This window comes from Monodelphis domestica, chromosome 1, assembly GCF_027887165.1.
Source record: "Monodelphis domestica isolate mMonDom1 chromosome 1, mMonDom1.pri, whole genome shotgun sequence".
NCBI lineage: Eukaryota > Metazoa > Chordata > Mammalia > Didelphimorphia > Didelphidae > Monodelphis > Monodelphis domestica.
Window position 1 is genome coordinate 410,408,740 of NC_077227.1, and position 10,553 is coordinate 410,419,292.

Below are 10,553 nucleotides of genomic sequence, written 5' to 3' on the forward strand. Positions count from 1 at the left end.
CAGAAGTTTTATTTTCCTTTAAGGCTCAACTCAGGCACCATCTTCCCTTAACTATATTGCTTTCCTCTCCTCCTCACACTGCTTCCTTCTTAGTTTACCTTATATTTACTTGTATACATGAAAGCATCACCCTAGTAAAATATAATTTCCTTGAGTTCAGTGACTGTTTTTGGCTTTGTATAGCTTAGACAGTGCCTGATACATAATAAGTGCTTAAATGTTTGTTTAATTGAATTGGACATCATAGAATGTCATGACTAGAAGGATATAATATATAATGTTGGAGGATGAAAAGGATGGGAGTATATGGCAACAAGATAATTGTTTCAACTGTTTGATGGGCTATTTGGAAAAGAAGGGTTAGGTTTATTCTTTTGGCCCCAAATGACAGAGGGAACACTACAAAACGGAGGTAGAATTTTGGAGAGGCAGATTTCAGCTAGATTTGGCTAGGAAGGAGGACTTAACAATGTGAGATATTAGAAAGGGGTTGCCTTAGTTAGTGAGTTCCCCATCAGTGGAAGTCTCTAGTAGATCCTGGATAAACAGAGAAGTTATGGATGTTACAGAGGGGATATTTGTTCAGATAGGGGTTCAAATAGATGTTCTCTGAAGGTCCTTCCACTTCTGAAATTCTGTAAGAATAAGCTAGATGGGACTTTAGATATTATAGTGCCAACCTCTCATTTTATAGAAGATGAAACTAATACTCAGAGAGATGAAGTGATTTTACCCAACATCAGTGTCCCAGTTAAGGTTTGTCCCTTGTCTCCAGACTTGTGGAGGAAGTGAAGTGGTGCAGTGGATATAGCACTGGGTCTGGAGTCAAGAAGACTTTCTTCCTAAGTTTAAACTGGTCTTAGACATTTACTAGCTGTGTGTCTTGGCAAGTCAATTAACCTTCTTGGTCTCTGTTCCCTCATGTGTAATATGAGCTGGAAAAGAAAATGGCAAACCAAACTAGTGCAGTATCTTTGTCAAGAAAAACCCAAATGGGGTCACAAAAAGTTGAACACAACTGAAATGACTGAACAATACTCCAGAATAGAAAATGGAGATTCCTCTTTCTGCTATGTTATGCCATCTTGGGAGCAGTAATGCAGTATGAGGCAATCAAGCATACCTACACACCCACCCTTCAACTTTGGGTTGCCCTTTGAATTACTTAACATTTTTGATCTTCTGAGATCTTGGTGTTCCATTGCAGCTCTATTCTACCACCAGGAGAATACTGGCCTTAAAGAGGTGGGCATGGGGTGAATTGGGATGGTTGAGTGGGGATTTAGGATGAAGTGCATTGTAATCAAGTCAGGGAAAATTTCCTCCCACTGATCATGTCACCAAAATGTCAACATCAAAGAATGTTGATTATTTTTCCATTTCTCCTAGATAAACATCATAATTATCCTTCTCTCCTCCCTTTTCTTCCTCTTCTCCTTTTCTCTCTATTTTTAATTACAATGTATTTCTTATTCCATGTAGTCTGTTTGAGAACTTGAGCACATTGAGATCAGATCTATGTTAAGTTCTAACCCACTCTTTTGAGGTACCCAATGACTGATTAATGAATGGTGTCACCAAATTACTCTTTAGAACTCTGAAAATACCCAGTATTAAAGAACCCCATTCATTCTCTTCCAAATTCTGCTGTGCAGGGAGGCACCATTTGCCCTTCAGGGTCTTACTTTCTGAATTTGCAAGGTAAGACTGACCTTATTTGTCCAGTTCCTGGGAATGTCTTGAGGAGAATGCCTTGAAGTCATAAGACCAGGGATAGAAATAATACTGCATTCTTTTCTAGGACCTTTCATCTCCTGACTCTTGAATGGCACAAACATTAATTAAAGTCATAGGCCACTCCTGGCAGGAATGAGGATATTATTATCCTGTTCTGCTGACAGGAAAACTGAGGCATAGTGATGGTAAATGGTTTATTAAAGTACTGTAAGACTTGGAGGTAAAGGATCTTTTGTCAATGGAGATATAGAGATGTGTTCTGAAATGTCCCACAAACCCTACAGAGTAGTTGTAATAATCAAAAGAACATGGAAGCAGTGATTAGATGATTAGTATGGGGCTTCCTCAAGACATATGGGTTGCTCAGATTCCCAGTCTTTCAGGACTAGGTACAAACAATGCTCAGTTTCCACAATCATTACCTTCTTTAGAGTCTGTCCAGTAAAGAGCAAAATTTGACCAGAAGTTGCTCTGAGGTATTTAATATATTGTTAACATCCCATTTACATTGTGGTTTGTTTCCCACCAGTGGGCAAACAGAGTGACTCTTGGGTAAAGCCATGCAGACCTAAGTGAATTGACATCAATTTCTTGGAAACACAGGGCAACAATTGCCCAAACAAATGACCCCTTCCTTAGTGACTAATCAAGATAAAAAAAGCATTCCTAGAAACCTCCTGGGGTTTTTCCATTGCCAAGGCCTTTCCATCACTAAACCTTTCAATCACCTTCCTTCTCTTAATAAAACTTGCTCCCTTGCCATGGAGATTACTTGAGTCATTAATTCTTTGGATAAGACCCTAATCTTGCTTCCGAGTCAATATTAGGTTCTCTCATTTATTACCATGACCTTTGTATGGTTCTGGGAAGGAGTTCTTTAGGAGGAGAGGGTATCACTGGAATATTATTCCACAAACCCAAAGACTCACTGTATTCAGTGCCCAGTACTCACTACCTCAGTGAGACATAGATGTTTAAGGTCTAGTTTCTGGCCTTTGCAGAATTTACAGTATATTGAAGGATAAGACATCTATGTGACCATAGTACAAAGCAGAACATAGTGTATACGAGAGATTAGGTACAGCTGAGAGAGGAGGGATAATATAAATCTAATCTAATAAACATTTATTAATCATATATTGTGTGCAAGGCCTAGCATTTATTACTATGGATATAAAATCAAAATTGATATTTCTTCTCTCTTCAGGGAATTAACCTTCTGGGAGAAGGGATGGGTGGGAGAGGTGTGGCATGCATATACATATAATACAAGGTAGGCAGTGATGGAAACAAAGATGAGATCAAGACAAGTGCTCTAGGAAGGATATGGGGAGCACTCACAATTTTCAGTTCAGCCAAAGAGGGAAGGCTACACAAAGAAAATGGCACCTGGGTGGAGCCCTGAAGAAAGATAAAAATTCTAAAAGTATGTGATTAGGAGGATGAACATTCCAAGCACTAGAGATAGGAGGAGGATAGGAGTTGTAGGTTAGGAGAGGGTAGGAATGTCCTTTGAGAATTCAGAGAAGGAGAAGATAAGATTGTGATTATGAGTTTGGGAATCCAGCTTCAGTGGTTCAGTTTGCTTGAATTTAAGAGTGAACTGAGGGAAATAATGTAAAATAAGAACAGAATGGTCTTTGGGAACCAGATAAAGGCCTTTAAATGCCAGCATTGTAGAGGAAACTGAAGTTCAGAGAGTTTAATTAATTTGTTAACCAAGCCTTGGCCAACCTCCTCATACATTTGCTACATTGGTTCTTGGACAGAATAAAATAGTCTATTACTGGACCATCATAATACAAAAAACATTTTTTAACACATTAAGTTTTGCCAAGCTATATTGTCTCATTGGATCCTCATAACAACCCTTTGAGGTTATTATTACCCCCATTTTACAGAGAGGGAAGTAAGATTCTAAAAAAGTTAATGACATGACTTTTTCACACTTGTCCCACACAAGTGACAGCTAGTCAGTATCAAAGGTAAGATCTGAATCTTGTCTCCTTGCTCAGTGCTTGTTTTACTCCATCTTGTTGCTTCTCATAATTGGCCCGTTCTAGATTGGGAAAACCAGGACTTTACAATGACTTTCTTTTTTAATTTTTAAAAAAAATTGTTTATTTGTTTATTTAATGAATTTAGAACACTTTCCCATGGTTACATGGTTCATGTTCTTTCCCTCCCCTCTCCTGTATCCAATGCACAATTCAACTGGGTTTTACAAGTATCATTGATCAAGACCTATTTCCATATTATATTTGCAATAGAGTGATCATGTAGAGTCTACATCCCTAATCATATCTCCATCAAACCATGTGATCAAGGAAATGTCTTTCTTCTGTGTTTCTACTTCTACAGTTCTTTCTCTGGATGTGGATAGCTTTCTTTCTCATAAGTCTCTCAGAATTGTCCTAGATCACTCTATTGCTGCTAGTTAGAGAAGTCCATTACATTTAATTGTTCTACAGTGTATCAGTCCCTGTGTACAGTGTTCTACTGGTTCTGCTCCTTTTACTCTGCATCAGTTCCTCGAGGTCATTCCAGTTCACATGGAATTCTCCAGTTCATTATTCCTTTTAGCACAATAGTATTCCATCACCAACAGATACCACAATTTGTTCAGCCATTCGTGGCTATGGACATTCTTGTACAAGTCTTTTTCCTTATTATCTCTTTGGGGGTACAAACCCAGCAGTGCTATGACTGGATCAAAGGGCAGCCAGTCATTTAAAGCCTTTTGGGCATAATTCCAAATTGCCTTCCAGAATGGTTGAATCAATTCACAACTCCACCAGCAATGCATTAGTGTCCCAATTTTGGCACATCCCCTCCAACACTTATTACTTTTCTTTACTGTCATATTAGCCAATCTGCTAGATGTGAGGTGGTATTTCAGAGTTGTTTTGATTTGCATTTCTCTATAAAGGATTTAGAACACTTTTTCATGTGCTTATTAATTTTTATTTCTTTATCTGAAAACTGCCTATTCATGTCCCTTACCCTTTATCAATTGGGGAATGACTTGATTTTTTGCACAATTGATTTAGCTCGTTATAAATTTGAGTAATTAGACCTTTGTCAGAGTTTTTTGTTATGAAGATTTTTTCCCAATTTGTTGCTTCCCTTCTAATTTTGATTGCATTGGTTTTGTTTATACAAAAACTTAATTTAATGTTATCAAAATAATTTATTTTAAATTTTGTAATATTTTCTCTTTCTTGGTCTTAAAACCTTTCCTCTCCCAAACACCTGACACATATACTATTCTGTGTTCACCTAATAGTTTCCTTCTTTATATTAAGTCATTCACCTATTCTGAGTTTATCTTGGTGTAGGGTGTGAGATGTTGATCCAAACCCAATCTCTCCCACACTGTCTTCCAATTCTCTCAGCAGTTTTTTTTCAAATAGTGGATTTTTGTCCCCAAAGCTGGGGTCTTTGGGTTTTTCATAGACTGTATTGCTGAGGTCACTTACCCCAAGTCTATTCCACTGATTCTCCTTTCTATCTCTTAGACAGTACCATACTGTTTTGATGACCATTGCTTGATAGTATGGTTTGAGATCTGGTAATGCTAAGCCACCTTCCTTCACATTTTTTGTTCATTATTTCCATTGATATTCTTGATCTTTTGTTCTTCCAAGTCAACTGTTATTTTTTTTTTCTAAATCAATAAAAAAGTTTTTTTGTAGTTTGATGGGTATGGTACTAAATAAATAAGTAAGTTTGGGTAGGATTGTCATTTTTATTATGTTAGCTTGTCCTACCCATGAGCAAGTAATATTTTTCCAATTATTTAGATCATTTTAATTGTGCGGAAAATGTTTTATAGTTGTGTTCATATAATTCTTGTGTTTGTCTTGGCAAATAGATTCCTAAATATTTTATATTGTCTATGGTGATTTAAATTGGAATTTCTCTTTCTAACTCTTGCTGCTGAGTTTTGTTGGGAATATATAGAAATGCTGATTTATGTGGGTTTATTTTGTACCCTGCAACTTCCCTAAAGTTGTTGATCTTTTCCCCTCTCTTTCTTGTTTACCTTTTCATATTTCCCTTGAATTTTGGATTTAGACTTCAAAATTTCCATTTAGTTCTGGACTTTTCTTTAGGAATACTTGGAAATCCTCTATTTTGTTAAATGCCCATACTTTTCCCTAGAAGTACATAGTCAGTTTTGATGGGTAGGTGATCCTTGGTTGTAGACCCAATTCTCTTGCCCTTCTGAATATATTCCAAGCCTTTCAGGCCTTTAGTGTGGAGGCTGCCATATCCTGTGTAATCCTTATTGGTGTTCCTTGATATCTGAATTGCCTCTTTCTGGATTCTTGAAATATTTTTTACTTAGCTTGGAAGTTCTTGAATTTGGCAATTACATTCCTGGGGGTTTTCTTTTGAGGATTTAATATAGAGGGTGATCTATGGACTCTTTCAATGTCAATTTTGCCCTCTTGTTCAAGAATATCTGGGCAGTTTTCTTTGATAATTTCTTGTAGTATGATGTCAAGGCCTCTAGTTTTCCCCCAGGTTTTCTGGTAGATCAATGATTCTCAAATAATCTCTCTTAGATCTGTTCTCCAGGTTCTTGTCTTCTCAATGAGATATTTCATGTTTCCTTCTATTTTGTCATTCTTTTGACTTTGCTTAATTAATTCTTCCTATCTTGTGAGATCATTAGCTTCTGCTTGCCCAATTCTAGTCTTTAAAGACTGCTTTTCAGCTATGATCTTTTGATTTTCCTTTTCAGTTTGGTCTATTCTGTTTTTCATGGCTTCAAGCAGGTCAATTCTGGTCTCCAATTTACTTATCATTTCATGTGATTTCTGGCCTTCTTTTTCCAAGTAGGAGATTCTGTCTTTTAAACTATTATTTTCTTTTTTAATTACTTGCATTTCTATTTTCCACTCTTCTTGCCAAGTTTCTTCTTTCTTTCTTACTTGGTTCTTGAATTCCTTTTTGAGTTGCTCCAGAGCTTATGACCAATTTCCATTTCCATTTTTTCTGGAAAGTTTGGATGTGTTTGCTTGTTTGTCACTCTCTTTTGTTATTTCTGTACTCTGCTGTTTTTCTCCATAGAAGTTATTCAATGTCAGAGGCTTGCTTTTTCTTTTTTTGGTAGTTGTAGATTGTAGTTCTTGGGTGTTGGTGGCCATTGCTATGTTAGTTTTTTCTTCCATTCCCAGTAAGACATATGAATGAGGAGGGCAGGCATTAGATACAGAGTGGTTTTTGCCCAGAGGCTATTTTTCCAGTCTCCATGGTGTCTGCTGTGGACAGTCCCTCTCTGCTGTATCTCTGCGCCCAAGCTGTGTTCCTCAGTCTCCTTGGGTCCCAAGTCTTGCTGCTCTCAGGGGTAAGCCTGTGGTGCCCTAAACCAATCCCTGAGAACCTAGAGATTGCCCTAGCACTCACTCTGATTTTGGTGTAGTAGGTGGAGTGGGGGAGGGATTATCAGCTTGTGCTTTGGTAGGTGTAATTTTACCCCCTTATATTGTGGAAATGCCCAAACCCTGCCTACCTTCAAGGCTATGCCCTAAGGTAGTGCTCCTTCACTCATCTGATTTTGGTTTTTGTTCTCTGTGGCACTTTATATTGGTTGGTCATGAGGAGAAGACCCTTATTTCTACTCTGTGGCCATCTTAGCCCAGATGTCCAATGACTTTCTTTTTAAATTAAACAATTTCATTTTTTAATTAACAAGTATTTATTTTCTCTCCTTCAGATCTTCCCCTCCTTGCTGGAAAAAAATAGAAAGATAAACAAAACCCTTGTAACAAAAGATATGCATAGTGAAGCAAAACAAATCCCCATATTGACTTACAAAAATGTGTCTCATTCTCCCTCTTGATTCCATCCCCTCTCTTTCAGGAGATAGGTATCTTGTCTTATCTCCTGGAATGTGTTTAATTTTTCAATGTAATCAGAGTCCTTAAGCATTTCAAAGCCTTTTTTCCCCTCAGTATTGTTAATTTATAAATTTTCTCTTGGTTCTGTTCACTTCACTTTGCATCACCAATTCATATAGTAATAATAATAGCTAACATTTCTATAGTAACTGCTATGTACCAGAAGTTGTGCTATATCCTATTGTGACAAGGAAATCACTTTAAAAGACTGATATATATCAATTTAAGGTCGCCAAGGAATTCAGCTATGTAATTCCTAAATGAAAACTCCAGTCAGCAGTCAACCTTTTATGGAGTTTAATTACAAATAGGAGGAAGAAAGGTATTAGAGATAGAGAAAGGGGAGAGAAGGGAATAGGGCTTAAATACCCCTTCTGTTTGGGCTGGGCCAAAAGGCCCAAGCCCTTAGATAACTGAGGCAAAGAAAAGAGATCAGTCCCTATCACTCACGTGACCAAAATGGAGAAACAGTCTCAGGGGCCTCCACCTCCAGCTTCCTTCAGAGCAAGCTTCTCAGAGCACAACCTCTCCAACCAACCACCAGTCCTCAGACTCTGCTATCTTTAAGGAAACCATCCAAGTTCCCTCCCCTCAGTTCTCACATCTACCAATCACTGTCCATGTCTTCCCTGTGCCAATGGTGGCTCTACCTTAACCCAGGACCGCCCAGAGGTCTGTGGCTTTGCACTTGTCTGTTGAAGGTCATATTCTCAAATAATTAAATCTTGATCCTTTGCTACAGCCCTTCCTAAATCCTGTTACCCTGAGTAGGGTGGAGATTGGAATAATTAAATTTTGATCTATGCTGCAGCCCTTCCTAAATCCTGTTACCCTTGAGTAGGGTGGAGATTGGAATAATTAAATTTTGATCTATGCTGCAGCCCTTTCTATTGTTCAGCAAAAGGTTTCTGTCCTAAAGTAATCTTAAGAAGGGAGGAGGAGGAACCTCCCTTGCCAATGGGATTCACATTCCAATGGTGAAATTTCCAACATTCACAAGTCTAAGAAATTTTAAGGTTTACACTATTAGAGGTAAAACTTATGGTTGGACTGAATATATTTTAGTTGGTCACCAGGGATTTAAATTCTAAATCCCAATGAAATACTCAAGTCAGAATGGAATTTTATAGTGTTTTATTTACAATTGAGTGAAGATATTAAGGAAGAAAGAAAGAGAGGAAAAGGAGAGAGATACCAGGCAGGAGCTCAGAGGCCCCAGGCAAGGGGTGGGGTGGGGCAGAGGATTAAATCTAGAATGGCTTCCAGCCAGGAGGCCTCTTCCAAGATGAGGGACCTTCTCAGAGACTGGTGCTTCCAGAAAGTCAAAGGAAAGGGAATCCCAAGAGATGGGACTCCCCAGAAGCTTGTGCCTCCAGAAAAGCCAAGGAAAGGAGAGTAAGCCTTGCACTCCCTACGTGACAGTCTAAGGGAAGCAGTCTGAGGTCTCATGCTCAAACTCCTCCACAGTCAAATTCCATTGCCAAGTCCCTCTCACAGGAGGTGATGTGAAATATAAAAGTAGCTCTTTATGTCACTTCCCTGTGTCACATGTACCAATGGTGGCTTAAACTTGGCCTTGGATGGCCCAGTGGGTCAGTCAGTTGTTTGTGATTTGTCACTTGCTAGCACATGTGGGTCATAGACCTTCCTCCCCCACACTTCATCCTTAAGTGGGGGTGTATACATTCCTGGTTGCTAAAATTCTAAAGACTAAGCAGGGTGAAGTAAATCTAAAATTCATAGCCCTTAATAAATATTATCTCATTTTATCCTCACAATAACTCTTAGAGGTATGTGCTACTCATTTCCTTGTTTTACAGTTGAGGAAAATGAGGCAAACAGAGGTTAAATGACTTGCCCAGGGTCACACAGTTAATAACTGATATCAAAATCAGGTCTTCTTGAATCTAGGCACAGCATTCTATTTACTATTTACCTAGCTGCCCCTATAATTCCTACCAGGTTTCTTTGAAAAAGTCCTTTTCCTTATAACACAATAGAATTCCATCATATTTATATGCCATAATTTGTTTATTACCCAATTAATAATCATCCCCTTAGTGTCTAGGTCTCTGACCCCATGAAGAGGGTTGCTATAAATATTTTTGTACATGTAAGACTTTTCCTTCTTTTGATTTCCTTGGAAAATAGACATAATAATAGTCTACTATAATGCTTTTTGAGAATCAAGGGCCACCTCCCCCTCCTATGTGATAGAAGCAAATGCAAAATGTTTGGCATTCAGAGCCCTTCATAACCTAGCCTCCCTCTTATTTTTCCAGTCTTCTTACACCTTACTATTTGACACATGGTCTTTGATACAGTGACACTTGCCTCCTCCATAAACATGACTTTCCCATCTCTCAGCTGTGGGCATTTTCTCTGGCTGACTCTCATGCTTGGAAGGACTATTCTTCCTTCACTTAAATTGCTTACCTTCTTAGCTTCCTTTAAATCCCAACTAAAATCTCTTCTTCCTTCTGAAAGCCTTCCCCAACCCTTCTTAATTTCAGTATTTTCTCTTTGCTAATTATTTGCTATTTATCCTGTGTATAGCTCGATTTGTATATATTTGTTAACCCTTGTCTCCCCCATTGATTGTAAGCTCTCTGATGGCAGGAATTGGCTTTCACCTCTTTTGCATCTCCAGCACTTAGCACAGTGTCGGGGCCATAGTAGATTTTATTTTTGTCTAATGAATCGAAATAGTGTTGGAGTTGGTAATGGTGGTAAGTGAGGATGAGGCAGCTAGATTGTGTGGTGGCTAGAATGCTGGGCTTGGAGTCAGGAAGTCCTGAGTTCGAATCCCACCTCAGACACTTACAAGCTGTGTTTCCCTGGTCAAATCACTTAATTTCTGTTTGCCTCAGCTTCCTCAATAGTAAAATGGAGATAATGAAAGCACTT